Here is a 17,945-nt window from a genome sequence, read left to right as displayed (position 1 = left end):
ACTGTACACACATAACCTTGCTGTTCTCCTTCTCCTATTTTCTATTTCCACACTCACTTCGGGTACTGAGTTTGTTTATTTATTGAAATACAATACCAGGAGGTAGTGGTCACTGAGGCTGTCTTAGAGGTCACCTGTCATAGAGTTCTTATTATTTTAATAGTTGAGGAAGCCTTCTGGTGTTTGCACACTTGTGTAATTCTCTCTTCTGGAATGTAGGCCACACAGGGTGACTCTCTTCTAATGAGTAGAATATGGCAGATGTGATAGAACTTTGTTCCCAACGTTGGGTTACATAAAGACTATAGCTTCTTGCTTGGGGGTGCATTCCTGTGTTATATGTCAATTACATCTCAATAAAGCTGGAAGAAGATATAGTCTGTAATGTGTATTTCAATAAATAAACAAACTCAGTACCCAAAGAGGGAGAAGAGCAAGGTTATGTGTGCTCTCAATGGCAGGAGAATTACTGAAGATAAATATTTCATTAGATCATAAAAAAAGGAAGATATCCAGGATGAGTCTGATTCTGGTATTATCATCTTATTTAGATAAATGAATGGTAAGATCTTTCGCAAGGAAATTTTCTCCCTTTTACCCAATCCTTTGTAAAAATTTGTTTTTAATGGAACTGTGTCCCATAGTCCTGTTGACTTTTACATGTTCAGGCTTAAATTACAACGAATATTCTCCTTGTCATCTTCAAGAAAAGCATCATTAATTCACAGTTTGCAGGGTTGATACTAGTGAGTTTTATCTAGTTTTCATTAGTGTTGACACATGGTAAAATAAAATCATTTGTTGAATGAATTTATGATGAGCAAATAAAGCACTATCTAAAAGTGCTCACAGGTTACAGAGGCAATCTTTGAAATAATGTTTTCATTTGCTAGTGGGAAGTGGCAGTGGAACCATTTCTTACAAATACATTTCTATGTATTTGTGTATATAGATGGTACATATTATATACATATATATATCCCGTATATATGTATGTAAATGTACATAGGTACATAAATAAGAACTCAAAGCAAAGTTAAATAAACAAAAAAATTTACAAAAAGCCAAAAAAGTCGAGGCAGAGGTGACTCAAAAATTCTAATGAAAACACGTACGTGATGAAAAATCTCACTTAAAAATGCAAGGAAAAGACAGTCTCTATTCCATTCTCAGAACTTTATTTAAGATCAGAGTTGAAAGTTTGGCCTTTTCTTTAGAATTGCAACGTACTTTCCAAACACCTTTCATTTTAATGTGACTGGCTGATAGTCCCGAAGATTCTAACATTTGGGGACTGTAAACATTATTTTACTCTCATGGCCCACTGAACAACCTCAGAAAAAAGAAATTTTGGCAACTAATCTGTAAGGGAAATGAAGTAATCACCCTTTTCCATTTCTCTTTGGATTTCTGACATAAGCCTGCCAATACCGAGCGAAAACGCTTTGGAAAGTAGTAACTAGGATGTGAATATAAAGCAATATTGTGGCTTTGTCCCTCCATGTTCCTCCAGATGCAGCATTCCTGAAAGTCTTCGATTCTCCTATCTTGACTGTATGGGTGGCTGTGCCCTCTGGTGTCAGAATTTCTCTTATTCTGAGGCAGAAGGCTCATCCTCATCAATTAATATATTTAAAATGGATGCGAAGATGTATTCTCAGGTTCATCCGAAAGATATTCTCTGACCTCAGTTTTTTTGTACACTTATTCTGGTGTGAAGGCTGATTCAATTTCTTAATAAAGTTGGCTGGAAACAATCTGAAAAGCTGTCTAGTGGTAAGAAGTAAAGAAGAAGAATAAAGCATTATTTTGTGATCTTTACCCAAATTTTGTAGCAAAACGTTTGCCAAGCTGTATGAGTCTAACTAAATCCCCTTGGTGTTACGAGTTTCAGTCAGCACATGCCCAAGCTATTTGCATCCTAGGAAACAAATGTAGAGCACATGTCTTGAAACAACTTAATGTGAGAGTGAGTAGTCTGGACTCCAGAGCCAAGAATGTGAATCTTGGCTGTAAACAACAGAGGGTTAAAAAAAATGTCTACATATAGAAATAGAACATTTGTCTTTAATGTCTAGGCTCTTTCCTTAAAACAGTGGGAAATCATTTTAATGAATCAGAGGAACCTGCCACGTTGCGGTGCTAAGTCCTAGCAGTTTGGCTGCATGTGTTCAACCATGTGACAGGTTTTGTAAAATAGAAAATATTGTTGCATTTTCAACCATAACTAAAGCCATAAGGCAAGGTTTCTGGCTTCATTCACAGCTTACTGATTGGGCAGGTGGACCAAATGCTGACAAAGAGCAAAACAAAGGAAAACAAAAACACTCATATTTATGGAAATGTTACCTTATCTAATCCCCCTGCCCCCAAAGCAAGAAAACATTGAAATTTTCTGAATGGTTTTAAGTATGGCATATCTTTTAAAAATTTGTTGGAGAGGGTGAAATTAAGATTTATTCATAATAGAGATGCCATTCTGTTTAGATGTTTGGTTGAGAAAACACAATGATGCAATTAAAAAATACCTTATTGTGTATATTCAAACCACAGAGAATCTCATTGTAGAGATTCATGGGTAAACTTAAAATATGATAAAGAGAAACTTTTTTTTTTCTGCTTTTCTTTGCTCTTAAAGAACGCATAGGCAATCCTGTAGGTAGGATGTCATCTTGCTAACTGTGTAATTCAGCTGAATACTACTCACCTTTTTGCAAGTATAAGTAGGTATGTTAGAATTTAAGATTTGAGTAAAATAGTTTGTTAATTAAATTAGCTTTGTTTCCCTTTTGATAACATTCGCTGTGACCCATGGATGGCATCCCTAGTGTCCCCAGTGACCATCTCAAAAATATGTGAGCAAGTTTAGAATATAGGTACAGAGCTAGGAAGACCTGAGCTCCAGCCGAGTCACTACTTCTATGAAACTGGACCAGTTACTTGACTCTGAAGCCTCACTTTTCTTCTCTGTACGTGAGGATAATACCATCTACCTCCTGAGATTGTAGTGGTGAAATTAGAGAATGTGCCAAGCACTTAGTTGGCACTCAATAAATGTTAGATATTCTCCGTGGTGAACATAAAGCTGGATGCCTAAAAGCAAAGTAACTTGAGGGGGATGCATTGCTGAATAGGAATCGTTGACAGTGTCCTCACACTTGATTGAGGGCAGACCAATAAGTAGAGGCAGGGTCAAGGTTAAGGGTGAACAAAACTGAATTCTGGCTTCTCTCACCATACGAATCCCCCTTCTTTCTTTTCTGCCAGTTCAAAACTCAGTAATCCCAATTTGCTCTTCTCCAAAAAGTTCAAAACAGACAAAATAAGAATAGAACAAGATGAGCAGAGAAGAGAAAACTTTGGCCCCAAGCCCTGGTAATGTCAGGTCTACTTAATTGTGTTGTACAAATTCAATATGATTTTTTAAAAATATAAAATTAAGTAATTACATGAAGATACGTCATTTGGCTTTGTGTTAAAAATGTTTATAGCTAATTAAGCTATTTAATTTTTCGTGTTTATTTTTATATGGTGAAGATTTGCTATGCAATTAATAGATACTGTCATTTTTCATTTTCACATGGAATGATGACAAGTGGTTACTCTGAAATTTACTGAGAATAAATAACACAGTTTTCCAAAGAATAGTACTTGGTGCATTAGATATAGCAGTGTATTGGAAATACAGAAATGTGGATTATAACAAGAGGTACAATCACATCAAGTTCTTTACTAATATTACTGTCATTCTCTAAAGAGAAATACATTTTTTCCTCCTTCATCTTATTTAGTGCTCCGTGAGGGGCTATTAAATACAAGTGCCTAGATTCACAAGTATGAAAAATATTTTTATCTAATTTCTAAGATGAGAATGTTCTCCAGCACAAATCGGATTTCGGACAGCCTCATGGACAGGTGAAAAACAAAAGTGTGATTTAAAGAATAATCCTCAAACTTTAGATGCTGGTGATTTGGAAATCCCATAAAGAATACACATCTTGAAAAATTTATATACCCTTTTCTCTTTTTTGCTGAATGAAGTATATTGTGAACAAGCAACCTGTCTCTCAGAATTTTGTCACTTATGTTACCAGCTGGTTGCAATCAATATGAAGATGAAAAATCCAAAGCTCAAACCATCCATGTGTTCATAAAATTGCAGGGCAGTTCTTTAACATTTATTAAGAGCTTGCAATGTGTTAGGTGTTACAGAGATGCAGGTGAGTATCTTAAGACTGTAGGTAATGCCAGTTTTCTCCACAGGAGCAATACATACAAATGAAAGCCCTGATGTAGTAGTTCAGCTGTGATACGTTCAGGTGGGAGAGAGGTGACAGTTGGATAATTCCTCTGTGCCGACTGGGACGCAGGCCACTGGGTGCGTGTAGAGGGCTTGATTGAACTGGTAACACAGTTGTCTGAAAGCCTCTGTGGTTCTCCCATTGCTAATTCCTGTATTGTGATAAAACTTGCGCCTAGAAAGTCCTTTCTTTAGTTGCTCTCTGGACTCATTTAACTTATGGCAAGCATTTCAACCTAAGTAAGAAATACCAGGATATCAGTCCCCCATATAAATGACTATGGTATCACAGCCTCTTAAGAGTTCTGCATTTGCTTTCTTTTTGAGATTAAAAAAATGAAAAGAAATTTTGGCTCTTCAACTGTAGTGCAACACCTAGGTTGAGGCTGGATGTTTGTAATCATTCTTTAATAAAGCTAACCCCGTGCAAAATCCTATATTCTTCTTTCACAATAACCAAAGCCAAATACACACTTCTAAGCATCCCAGTCCATAAAACGTACAAAAACGTGTGTCAGTCATTTCTTGTTCTATCAACTAATATACAAACCTGAATGAGCAGTAAGCTTGAGAAAATTGCTAGATACTGAAATGTATAAAAAATATTGAAAGTCCAGCAGTGTAAGTCTATATGTCTAATAGTGCATTGCCTTTGATAAATTTATACTGCCATTCGTTGGTCTTACACTTTTCCTGTAGAAGGCGAAATGGTCATCAAAAGGGTTTAGCATGAAACAGGTTAATTTCTTAAAGTAGATTCATTTTCTATTGCATATTGATTACGAACTTGATCTCTGAGCTCCAGTAGCCTAGAAATGAATGTCTGTTGCATCATAGAACAGCCACATGACCTTGGGCAAATTCTTTATCCCCTCTACACCTCTGTTTCCTCAGCTATTAAAATAATGAGAACTCTGTGATAGGCGACTTCTAAGAGAGCCTCAATGATCCCTCCCTCCTGGTGTTTGCACTTATGTAATTCTCTCTTCTTGAATGTAGGCTGCCCTGAGTGACTCTCTTCTAATGAGGAGAATATGGCAGGTGTGATAGGACTTTGTTCCCATCACTGGGTTACACAAAGATTGTAGCTTCCTGGTTAGGGGTGCATTCTTGTTCTTTCTTAAACCTTTTGCCCTGAGGGGAGCAAGTGGCCAGTTGTGAGCAGCCCTAACGAGAGGCACATGTGGCAAGGAGCTGGTGTCTCCAGGCAATAGCCAGTGAAGAGGCCAGCCAAGAGCCAGGAATATGGGCCTGAGGCATGCAGCTAGGCTGTGCCTGATTTCCTAATTCACAGTAAGTCTGAGATTAATGGTTATTGTTTTAAGCTGTGAAATTGGGGGTTAGTTACACAGCAATAGGTACTAATAAAACTAGGATAATAATCACCTTATAGGATGGTGGTGATGATCAAGTGTGATAATACATGAACAGAGCCTAGCACAGAGTCTGACACGCAGCACCATCACTGTAAATGACAGCTCTTATTCCTTGCATTGAAAGGGAATTGCTATGATCTGAATGTTTGTGTCCCCCACATTCATGGTTGGAAACCTGCGCCTCAAGGTGATGGTAATTAGGAGGTGGGGCCTTTGGGAGGTGATTAGGATTAGTGCCTTTATAAAAGAGGACCGACGGAGCTCCATAGCTCTTCCACCACATGAGGGTACACTGAAGGTCTGTAGCCCAGAAGAGGGCCCCCACCTGACCATTGCTGGCACCCTGATCTCAGACTTCCAGCCTCCAGAACTGTGAGAAATAAATTTCTGTTGTTTATGAGCCACCCAGTCTGGGCAATATTGTTAGAGCAGTCCAAACAGACCAAGATAAAAATGAAAACTTCTTAGTTTTAATATTTTTAAAACAGAAGAAAGCTAATTAAGCAAAACCTGTTCAATTGGGGTAACTGTTTTTCATATTTAACTTTCATATTTAACTTTTCTTTTTTTGTTTATAAAGTCTTTTTATAAGTCATATTTGTTACTACTAAAGCCTCCTTACATTTTCCTTTCTATAGAGGGGAAAAAATTCTGTGACTAATTTCACAATATCATCCTGGGATCAAATTATTCAGAACATCTACCCCCCCCCAGGAAAGCATTTAGTGATCTATATAATCCACAACCTCCAATCCACACATACCGTCCAATATTTCCAGTTGCCTACCCTAAAGTTTATCATCCTAGAGGGAAAAAGTCACTGCTCTTTCTGTGTGTGGGGTACATGCTTGTGGAAATTTGTGCTTTGTATTCATTTTATTTATTTATTTATTTATTTATTTATTTATTTATTTATTTATTTATTAAGATTTTATTTATTTATTCGACAGAGATAGAGACAGCCAGCGAGAGAGGGAACACAAGCAGGGGGAGTGGGAGAGGAAGAAGCAGGCTCATAGTGGAGGAGCCTGATGTGGGGCTCGATCCCATTAACACCGGGACCACGCCCTGAGCCGAAGGCAAACTCTTAACCACTGTGCCACCCAGGTGCCCCATCATTTTATTTATTTTTTAAAAGATTGTATTTGAGAGAGAGTGAGAGAGGGACAAACGGAGAAGCAGACTCCCTGCTGAGCAGAGAGCCCTACATGGGGCTCAGTCCCAGGACCCTGGGATCATGACCTGAGCTGAAGGCAGATGCTTAACCAACTGAGCCACTGAGTCACCCAGGCACCCCTGTATTCATTTTAAAGTCACTGTGGGATTTTTTTTTCTAAGTTTTTGAAATTTTATCTGGAAAACTTAGATTAATGAAAATGACTAGTAACTTTAAATGATTCATTCATTTTTCTAGACATCTGTTTTACAACAAAAGTCCAGCTTTCAGAAGTCAGCTTTGGCAATTGAAAATTCTGATGGGGTCATTTGAGTATGTCCAACATCTCACACAGTAGGTCATGTTTGAAGATAGAAAAAGTATAGACAAGAAGAATTTCTTTTGTCTTTCTCTACGGTTTCTGCACCCTTTCATGTAGATGGGGAAAAGAATTCCTTTTACATGAAGTGGAAAAACTTGGTATAAGACCAGAATATTTAAAACCCCTCACACTCTTTAAAGTATAACATCATTATTCAAGTGCCATAAAAGTCAAGGCATGTGCCTGGGCTGTGGTTCAGCAAGGATTGTGAACAGCTTGTGGATTCCATAGACATTAACAGTACACTTGGGTACACTATTCAATAGGTCAGGGACTCTTTCTCCAGAAAGCCATTAGTGCACTTGACCTTTCCCAAGGAGGGATGGAAATCATGAAGGGCCGATCCTGGAGATGTCTGTCTGCCAAGCCCAAACATGTCTAATTCATTAGATTGGCAATGGCTAAATAATCATTGGAAATTCCCATTCGTTCTCACAATGTTTGGTTTAGGATTTCCATGCACACCACTTTAGAAGAAGCTACTATGTTGCCTTTGGATATTTTAGGTAAATCAAATTCATGCTTGGAGAGGCTGTGGAGTGTGGAAAAAAAGATACCAGTTAACAATTTTCATTTCTGCCTTTGGCCCTATCTTTCCGTGTGACCTCAGGCAAGTTTCTTAATCCTTCAGAGCCTCATTTGTTTTATCCACAAAATATCTGCCCTCCTTCAAAGGGTGTCCTGGGGATTGGGTCTTGTCAATGAGGGGTACATGTGTTTCTATAAAGTCATTAAATTCTTGACTGCAAGTTATAGATCTCTAAGTCAAATGAGCATAACAAAAATGAAAACAAAAAAGTATAGATTTTATTTGGAGGATATGTGATGTCTCACAGAAATAGACTAGATTATACTCATGCCTCAGTAACAGCTGTATCCAGGGATTCTAATACTCCTACTTTTACTTCCTTGTGGGACATCTTTATTCTTCTGTTCCTTATCTTTGTTTTTGTTTTGTTTTGCTTTGTTTGCTTGTCTCATTCACAAGGTAGGCAAGAGCTGCTAATAACTCCTAAGTTTTATGGCTTAGCATGGATCAGATGCCTACAAATCAGTAGTGAAGCAGGGAGATGGATACTGCAGTTGAGGTGGAGGCGGGAGGAGGAAGTTGTTGGGCAGATAACACTGTAGGGCCGTAGTCTGTGGAGTGCCTCAGACCAACTGTTCCAGATGCAGAGGGGAAAGATAGAAAAAATGTGGAATGGTTAGAAGTATTGCCAAATCATTTAAAAGTACTGCCAGATCATCTGAAAGAGAGTGCCAGAGCATTGGTTCTTAACTCTGACTGAATGTTTAAATCACCTGGGGAGCTTTTTAAAAATCTAAAGCAGAGTCCTTTGTCTGTTGTCATCAGAATCATCTGGGGAGCTTCTGAAATATGTAACCTTTTCCGATCTACTCAGACCTATTCAATCACTCTCTAGAGTAGGGGGGTGATGGGAACCCAAGACTTTGCAGTTAAACTCCCCCAAGGATTTTTAAATTTGAGAATTATTGCTCTAGATTGGTGATTCTAAGACCAACAGCTTCAGCTTCACTTGGAAACCAGTTAGTAAAGCAAATTCTCAAGTCCCACCTCAGCCATACTGAATCAGAAACTCTAGCAGTAGAGCCCCGCACCTGCGTTCCAGAGAGCCATCCAAGTGTTTCGAATGCCCACTAAAGTTTGAGAGCTATTCCTCTGGACGCATTTGATCCCTCCAGTAATTCATTTTCTACAGTATTTTACAAATGTATTGATCCTGGGTTTTGCCATTTAAAATATGTAATTGCTTTTTCTTTAAACTCTAAATATTTGGTTTGAAAATGACCCTGTGGGCACCACAGTGCCATTTAAAAATGTAGTGTTGAGGCGCCTGGGTGGCTCAATCAGTTGAGCATCCACTTTTGATTTTGGCTCAGGTTGTGACCTCAGGGTCATGAGATCCACTCCTGCATTGGGCTGCATGCTCAGCATGGAGTCTGCTTAAAGATTCTCTCTCTCCCTCTGCCCCTCCCCACCCCTGCTCATGTGCACCCATGCTTTCTCTCTCTTTCTCTCTGTCTCTTTAAAAAAAATTTTTTTTAATGCAGTGTTGCATAGGACGCATAAAAGGTAAATTATCAACATCTACAGAGCTGAGATAAAGATTGCTTTTGTCATGTTTTTGTTTCCTAATTACAGTTTCCTCAACATCTCTGGAGTGTTTTCTTCCCTTCTGTGAGTTTGGGAACTAACTCTCTAATATCAGTTTCATAATTGTCCACATCTTTAATCATAGGCAATACAGCTGTGGCTTGAGAAACTTTATCTTTTAATCTCCCCCATTTAAGCCACTGATCCATTCTGAAATGTAAGAAAAATAGAATATTTTTATTTTAAAATAAAATGCTTTTGAATCATAAAATAACTTTAAACAAACTTAAAAGTATTGAAAGACAATTTTGAAATATAATTGCAAAACAAGACCATAAAGTGTATGTACTTGTTATTGTGTTTACACAATAGGGGCAGGGAAAACTTTAGAATTCCAAAGATGATAATTTACTGAATAAAGTGGTTACAAAGATCCTAACAGCTCTAATGGAAGATAGTTAGCAAGAGAGTAGTGGAAATACTGAGGAAAAGGTAAATAAGTATCTGAAAACACATGTGTTTATACCCTAAACCTACTACTTTTGAAATTTTAGAGAATAAGCAAGAATACACAGATACATAGTCCATTAGCCAGTAGAGCAGTGATGTCACCCCATGTCAAGTGGCCTCTGGGGACCTCCCATGTACAGTCGTGTTAGAAGAGGAATGTGAAAGCAAGTAATGTCTTAGTACTGTGAAAAAAATTTGGTCTCAGAGATATTGGGGGCTTTTAGGCATTCCAGAACTACAATTTAAGAATGGTAAACTGGGTCAAATTCATATAGATAAATTCAAATCTCCCACTCTGACAAACCTGACCAAGCATAAAGTGCCACGGTAATAAAAAAGGAACATGTGGCCTGTGCCAGGGACATGTGGTATTGTCAGAGGAGCAAGCCTAGAGTCATCTGAGGTATACTGGAAGGCTATTGTTTTGGAATATTTCATAAAATATTATGAAGTTCTTGATAAGGAAAAGAGATTAGATATACCTGTCTCAGAAGAAACAGACCTGCTTAGAGTGTGTATAATAAGAAAACTTTAATGGTTGAGGAAGGGTATTGTAACCAAGGGAAACTGAGGGAGAAAGAAGAAAAGAACAAGCACAGGATGATAAAGGCAAATCCACAGAAACCTACAAAAGAGAAGTACTCAACAACACAAGGTAAACAGGAGGGAGAGGAAGGGGTAGAGAGAGTGAGCACAAAGGAGACCTCAAATCACAAAGGAAATCATCACACATATGAATTAATCATAATAAACATTGGTGATATAAAAGACATATAAAACTCAAAAGGTTAAATGACTGAATAGTTCTCTGAATGAAAAGGAACTCTGTATAGCTTTTTATAGAAGAAGGTGATGGAAAGAGAAAAAACATTCGGCTTGGAAACTCAATCTGAGACCCCAGGGATAGTCAGAGAGGAAAACCATATGAATGAAAGTTTTAGGTATAAGAACAGCCATGTGGGTTTAAAAAAAAAAAAAAAAGTTTTGTGAGGTTTGGGTGGGCCAGTGCATGATAATTATGAATAAATGAAGGGAAAGTGGGTTTATAAAAATGAATGTCTATCATTCAAAGAATTGGAATGTTGGGGGAAGCTCTTAAGGAATGTGGTGGCCTTCCTCCATACTCAGGAACTGATCATAAATTTCATCAGCTTCAGAAAACACATGTCTGGTCATGCCACATCCCAAATCCAGGGCTCTCAAGAGCCCTCAACGGCCCAAGCCTATTGTTGAGCTCTTCCACATTACACCCCTTTCTCACCTGTCCTCTCATTTATGACTTTCCCCCTACTAAACTGATGAACCATTTGGAAGATATAACAACCGTTTGTGTAACAACAGACTGGGGTACAATTTTTTAATTTTCTAAGACAATTTAAAACCCATATTATCTATGTGGCAAAATTTTGGCATATGAATTCCTATATGGTCAAAAAATCAATTTGTCAACAGCATAACTTAAAGCACAATTATGTCTAGCTATGAATCACCATAATTGAATTTGTTTCTCTGTTACTTGTGTCAGCAAATAATTTCATTTCATATACTTCTGCATATCTTATAAACCCAATAATACATAACTGCAATTGCTTTAACCAAAAAATGATTATTTTAAATTAAAAATGGCATTGTATATTTCTGGAGCTCTTCCTTCCTTTCTGAAAATCAAGGCTTCCATCTGGAATAATTCCCTTTTCCCTGAAATTCCTTTAGTTATTTCTTGTAGTGCACATGTGCTGGTGACAAATTGCCTCAGATTTTGTTCATCTGAAAATATCTTTATCTCACTTTCAATTCTGAAGGATGTTTTTGCAAAGTATGGAATTTTAGATTGATGTTTTCCCCCCTTATGGTGCATTAAGATATCAATCCAGTTTCTTCCAGCTTCCATTGTTTCTGATGAGAAGTCAGCTCTAATTCTTATCGTTGTTTCTCTAAATGTAATGTGATAGTTTGATCTCACTTTTTTTTTTTCAAGATGTTCTGTTTTTTGTTTTAAGGACTGTGGCTGTTATATGCCTAGGAATGGTTTTCTTAGCATTTATCCTAAGTTTTTCTTCATTCTACAATCAGCAGTGGAGGTCTTTCATTGATTTTGAAAAAATCTCAGCAATAATCTCTTTAAATAATTCTTTAGCCTGATTTTCTCTTTTCTTTACCTGGTATTCTAATTACAGACATATAAGACCATTTGTTATTGTCCCACAGGTCTCTGAAGTTCTTTTTTCAACGCTGTGGTTCAGTTAATATTATTTCTGTTGTCCTGTGAGTTATCTAATTATTTCTTTTACTGAATCTAGACTCTTAAGCCCATCCAACAAATCATTAATTCAGATAATGTATTTTCACTCCTAGAATTTCCATTTGTTTCCTTATGGAGTCTTCATTTCTCTGCTGAAATTCCCCATCTTTACCTCTAAATTCTTTAAAACTTTGTTTTATTTAAAAGTCCTTATATGTTAATTTTTACATGCAGATCATCTGTGGTTTTGCTTCTATAAACTTTTTTTAAAAATCTCAATTATGAGTCATATTCTCCTAAAAACTATATCATAATTTTTAAATGGTATGGCAGATACTGTGTTTAAAAGGCCCATAGATATTAGAATAAATCTTTCCCCCAGGGAGGTCCTGCTTTTTCCTTTGTCAGATACTTAGAGAAAGAGAATGTTTTTTTTGATCCAGTCAGGAGTTGAGCTAGATCTGAGGCTGGGTTACGACTTTATTAAGTTCAGTTCACCTCTTGTGTCAAATGTCCTCAGGGCAAAATCTGTTCTATGTGTATTACAGGCATCTCTCTCCAGTGAGATTCTAGGATCTAAGCACCATTAGGACTGCAAGAGATCCTTCCTTGCTTTCCAACCCAGCACTGAACATCCTGAACCCCTGTGAACTTGTGGGATAGAATCAGTGGCAATTGGAAGGAACTATTTTTGCATTTGAAACTGCTCTGGATTCCAGTCCTTCAAGCAGGTTCATGAGATTTCTAAAAGTTTCATTGACTTCTTCCCCAGCACACCAACCCTCCCTTCTCCCTGGCCTTTGGGAAGCAAGATACTCTGCTTAACCATGCCCAGACGTGGCAGTTCCACCTATGGATGAAAGTAGTAACTAACCTCAGATCAACTAGGAAGAGCTCACCTTTCTTTACAATTCAGTTCCTTTGAGTATATAGCTTACTGGTGGCTTAATATATGTGTATGTATGTATATGTGTACATATGTATATATATCAACAATCTGTTGCTACTCCTTATATCCTTGAATTCAGTTTCATAGAATACTACTCTAAAACAGAATATATTAATGAACTATTTTCTTTTTTTTTCTTTGAAGATTTTATTTATTTATTTGACAGAGAGCACAAGCAGACAAAGAGGCAGGGAGAGGGAGAAACAGGCTCCAAACTGAACAGGGATCCCAACTCAGGGCTTGATTCCAGGACCCTGGGATCATGACCAGAGCCGAAGGCAAATGCTTAACTGACTGAGCCACCCAGGTGCCCCATTAATGAAGTATTTTCAATCTTTGTCATTTTGGGTCCATTTGAGCCATTCGTGGGAGTGTTCTCATCTCATTTTCATTTTTCTTTGTAAGTTCTTGTTTGATTATCTAAATAATCTGAAACAAATACTTCTGGCAGTATTTTTAAACTATGGATTTCAAAGGAGATATTTGCTGGAAGTGTTCACTTTCAATTTTTTCTGCTTTGGTTGCTCCAGGGATATTTATTGATCACTGGAATCTCTATGCCACAGTTTCAAATCTGTTTTCAGGGAAGAAAAAGAATTTAAAACTGATTCTAGATTCAAGCATAACTAAAATGTGTAAAATTAGAATTAAAAAGAGAACAGATTCAGGGAAGTCCTAATATTTGAAATCACTGATAACCTTACAAAGTGACTTAGGAAATGTCTGATCTTACTTAGAAGGCATTGGCTGATACATTTGTGTCTGTGCACGCAACCTCTGCATCCCCCGATACATTCCATTTTAATGTAAGAGGAGAGTACATAAAAACCTAGCCCTCTTCAGGGCTTAGACTCACAGACCCAAGTTATTGCACTTCAGAGAAGATATATATACTCCAGTATAGCTAACTTGAAAGATTTGGAAGCTATATCATAGTTTACTTCTTTTAAAATTTTTATTTGTTTAGATTAAAAACCCCAGTTAAATTATAGTTTATATGTTGTTCACAGCAAGATTACATAATGAAACCATTGAGTAGCAATCTGAGTTCTCTGCAGAGCAAGATACTGGGAGTAGTAAGACAGCTTGTAAATTCCACTTTGTTCCTTTTGCATTATTTAATTATCTTCTGGGCCTTAATACTCTGGCCAGCAATTACTGTTCTATCTCATATAAAAATTGTCCATGGGCCAACCGGAAAAAAACTCCCACATACCTAAATCTTGCCAAATTACAACAAAGCTGTTTCAGAATAAGAACAACTGAGAAACATATTAATTCTCAGTAGAACACAATGCATGCTCTCACTTCTGTGTATTACAATAGCAACTTTGTTTTTTCATGTGTTTTCTTGATTCCTGTAGGTACACTTGGCGTGAAAACTCCAGTTTGGCTTTTCCTTGGGTTTGATGCAGAGGTAACTGGTGCAAATAAAAACCTAAATAGAAAGTCTTGGGAAGGGACCCCAGGGAAAAAACTTAAAAATAGAGCAGAAAGCTCTGGGTTTTGTTGTTGTTTGTTTGTTGTTGCTTGTTTGTTTTTTTTAAATTGGGCAACAAGAGTAAACTTTAGTTGTAATGAGTTGCCAAAAACTGCTCCAGTATTTCATTTTATCTTAAAGAATCTGAGTTTGGATAAATAGTCACTGTTTCTAACTACTGTGAAGTATTTCTGTTAAGTTCTGTATAACTGTGGCATTTCCCAAGAAATTAATGTTTCCTAAGAACAAATTTAAAATGTGTTGCTTGATCAGAGGGAAAGAGGGGATTGTACAGTAAATTTAGAAGTGACCTCCTTGTACCTTCTAAAAATGATAGTTGGAATCACAAGAATTTTTTTCTTCATATTTCCTTTCTCTTCTTAGTTTTAAAACAATTTAGCAGAGTAGTATGTCCTAAAAACAACCTAACTTTGCTGAGCACTTGTGTGTCAGTCACTCAGCTCTGCACCTCATATAATTTATTGGATCTTTACAAAACACCGCAAGGTAGAAACTATTAGTTTTTTGTTTCCTAGTGGAAGAAACTGAAACTCACCGATTTGACCAAGAATTCAAGCCTGGCCTGGTTGCTAGGATCACACTTTTGGACTTCCATGTAGGCACTCTTCTTATTGTGTGTTTTATTTCCAGAATAATAAACAAGAAAGGTTTTGGAGATTCTTTCACGTAAGGCCCTAGGAGGTCAACACAAGGGCACATTTATGATTATAAAGGCAACTTAGAACTGGAGAGAATCCAGTTACTCCCACAACAAGTAGCTGGACAGTTATTGGCTGGCTGCTTCAGCATTTGTCCTCTCTGCCAACCACTCCCAGTCAGTTATGAAAATACCTCATTGGGAATAGTGACCCAACAGGCCAAAATATCTACTCAGAAATTAGATGAATATATTAAATGGTTTTGGGAATAATAGACCAAATAAATTAAGAACCACAGCAATCATAGAGAAGGCAGCCAAATGTAGGATTATGTTAAATATCCTCATTTGAAGGTAGGTTTCAGAAAGTAGCTTCAGAAAACCAGACATGCTTTGATGATTGAGATTTTGGGATTCAAAACCTAACTTCAGAAATTTACTTGTTGTCACCAGGGAAAAAAGGTGTTAAGGTATTTTGTGGGAGGCAATTTGAGACATGCTGGCTTGGTTCTACTTGTCAACCTTACCACTGAATGTCTGTTTCAGGTGCTACAGTCAATTGAGAACTTGCCGCATGTAAAAATACTTCGTAAACATCTTTTCCTCTAAGATTGGAGTTGCTTTTAGAATATTTTGCACATCCTAAAAAGATTGATGGAGTTTGAGTAGATTATGAATGTGTGCCTTGAGAACACTGTATTTTAATTTTAATTTCACTGAATCAGATTCAATTTAGCAAAACAATGTGGGCTGAAAATCATTACAGTAAACTCCCAGATTTAGTGAACAGATAACCTCTCCAGTCAATAAAGCAGGTCTTAACTATAAATCTTGTGCTTGTAATAAGAGAACTATAGTAAATTCACAGGGCTCAGTAACTATGGCAACTGCAGATTTCAGTCAATACCCTTTGATCTTCAACATTAGATAGTCATGTCTGATTGCTGCACACAATCCTTTTCCCAAAAGAGGTCAATATGTTCTTGCTGAAATACTTCAAAGTATTCTGGTCTTTGGAAATGCCTAGGGGGTTTTATATTAGTTACTCCCATTTTTGATCAATAGTCCTACTTGAAAAGTTATGTGATGCTTACACAAACACACAAACACAAGCCTACATAGAAAATATAACTTGTGCATATGTACATGTTCTTGGAGAAGGATGAACATCGTTGAATATTTATGCATATAAATCCATATCCAATATATACAGACATATGATGCATTACACATGTGTTTTATATAAATGCAACCACACCGGAAAATAAAAAGCCCAAGAAAATATTAGTAGTAGATGTTTCTTTTAATAATAAAAACATGATTTAAATAATGACCTCGAAATGATTGGAGGCAATTCCAGTACTATTATCATTAATATTATTCATTTAAGATAACAATGATACCTTTATTTAAATAAGTCTACTTAAAAACAATAATTTAAAAAGGGGCAATTTAAGACTGTGTCTTAATGTACTTATTAATCATCCCATTTTTAGCTAACTATTCAATAAACATTTTATTGAAATTACACTTTATGCAAGGTACTTCTAAGTCCTACAGGGAATAAAATATCAAATAAAATAGAGCTTATAGTGTCAAGAAACACACAATACCCATTTAGGGCACATGGGTCCCATAAAAAGAACACATACAAGAACAGATACACTAAGAAGTACAAATCAATGCTCTGAGTTCTCAAGAAGAGGTGCCTTTTTGCAGCAGAGATCAGAGAAAGCTTGCTTCATGGAGGAAGTAGCATCAGATCTGGGCCACAGAGTATATGGAGAATTGCAACAATATGAGTGTGGATACGGTTGATTTCAGTGGAGGGACTAGTGTGGATAAAGGTATGGAGGAAGGAAGTGCTGGACATCCACTGGGCAAGGGTGTAACCTCCAAGGGGGCAGAGTGGGCATCTAATGAAGGGATCGAGGCCAATCAAATCACCTGAAAGAATACTTTAGAAAAGACAAACTTTAGATTTACAGAAATGCCATCACAAAAATAAAAAGATTAAAATCAAACTTGCTTTGGACTATTTTTTAAATTAGAATTCTAAAAAATTCTAAAAAATGCTTCTTGTCCTGAAATACCAAAACATTCTCATGGGTATTATGGTAGAAAAACAATTGAGTTTTGCCTGTTTTTGGAAATATTTAGTAGTGGTCCTTTAGAACTCCACTTTTTTTCTTTCTTTTTTACTTGCTTTCTTTTTTTTAACAACATGATATTTGAATGGAAACTTAAAGGAGGTGAGAAAGCAGGGTCTGTGTCTATCTGTGGAAGGAACATTCCAGGAGGCCTGAGCCTGGAGGGTACCTGGTGTGTTCAGGGACTTAAGGAGGCCAGGGTGGCTACAGCAGAGAGAGTGAGGGAAGAGCAGTGAGGAGTAAGGGGAAGGCGGGGCTTGCCAGGCTTGGTAGGCAATTGTAAAGTCTTTTTGGCTTTTACTCGGAAAGAGATGCCAAGCTGTCAGAGGATATTGAGAAGGGTGCTATGAGCTGGCTTGTGTTTTAATAGGATCAATTTGGCTACTGTGTTGACAAGCAGGGAGACCAGTTAGGATGACATTGTACAAAGCCAGGTGAGGGACGGTGTGAACCAGGGCAGTACTAGAGGGAGATATGAGATGTGCTTGCAGAAATTCTGGATATATTTAAAGACAAGAACTGACCAGATTTGCTGTTGAATTCGACAAGGGGTATGAAAAACAAAACAAAACAAAACAAAAACAGTTCAAGGATAACAGCAAGGTGTTTGGCCTGAGCAACTGGAA

This window comes from Ursus americanus, chromosome 1, assembly GCF_024610735.1.
Source record: "Ursus americanus isolate L20-20 chromosome 1, mUrsAme1.1.p, whole genome shotgun sequence".
In the NCBI taxonomy this organism is placed as follows: domain Eukaryota; kingdom Metazoa; phylum Chordata; class Mammalia; order Carnivora; family Ursidae; genus Ursus; species Ursus americanus.
The sequence above is the reverse complement of the archived record's forward strand: the minus strand, read 5'-3'. Positions refer to the sequence as shown.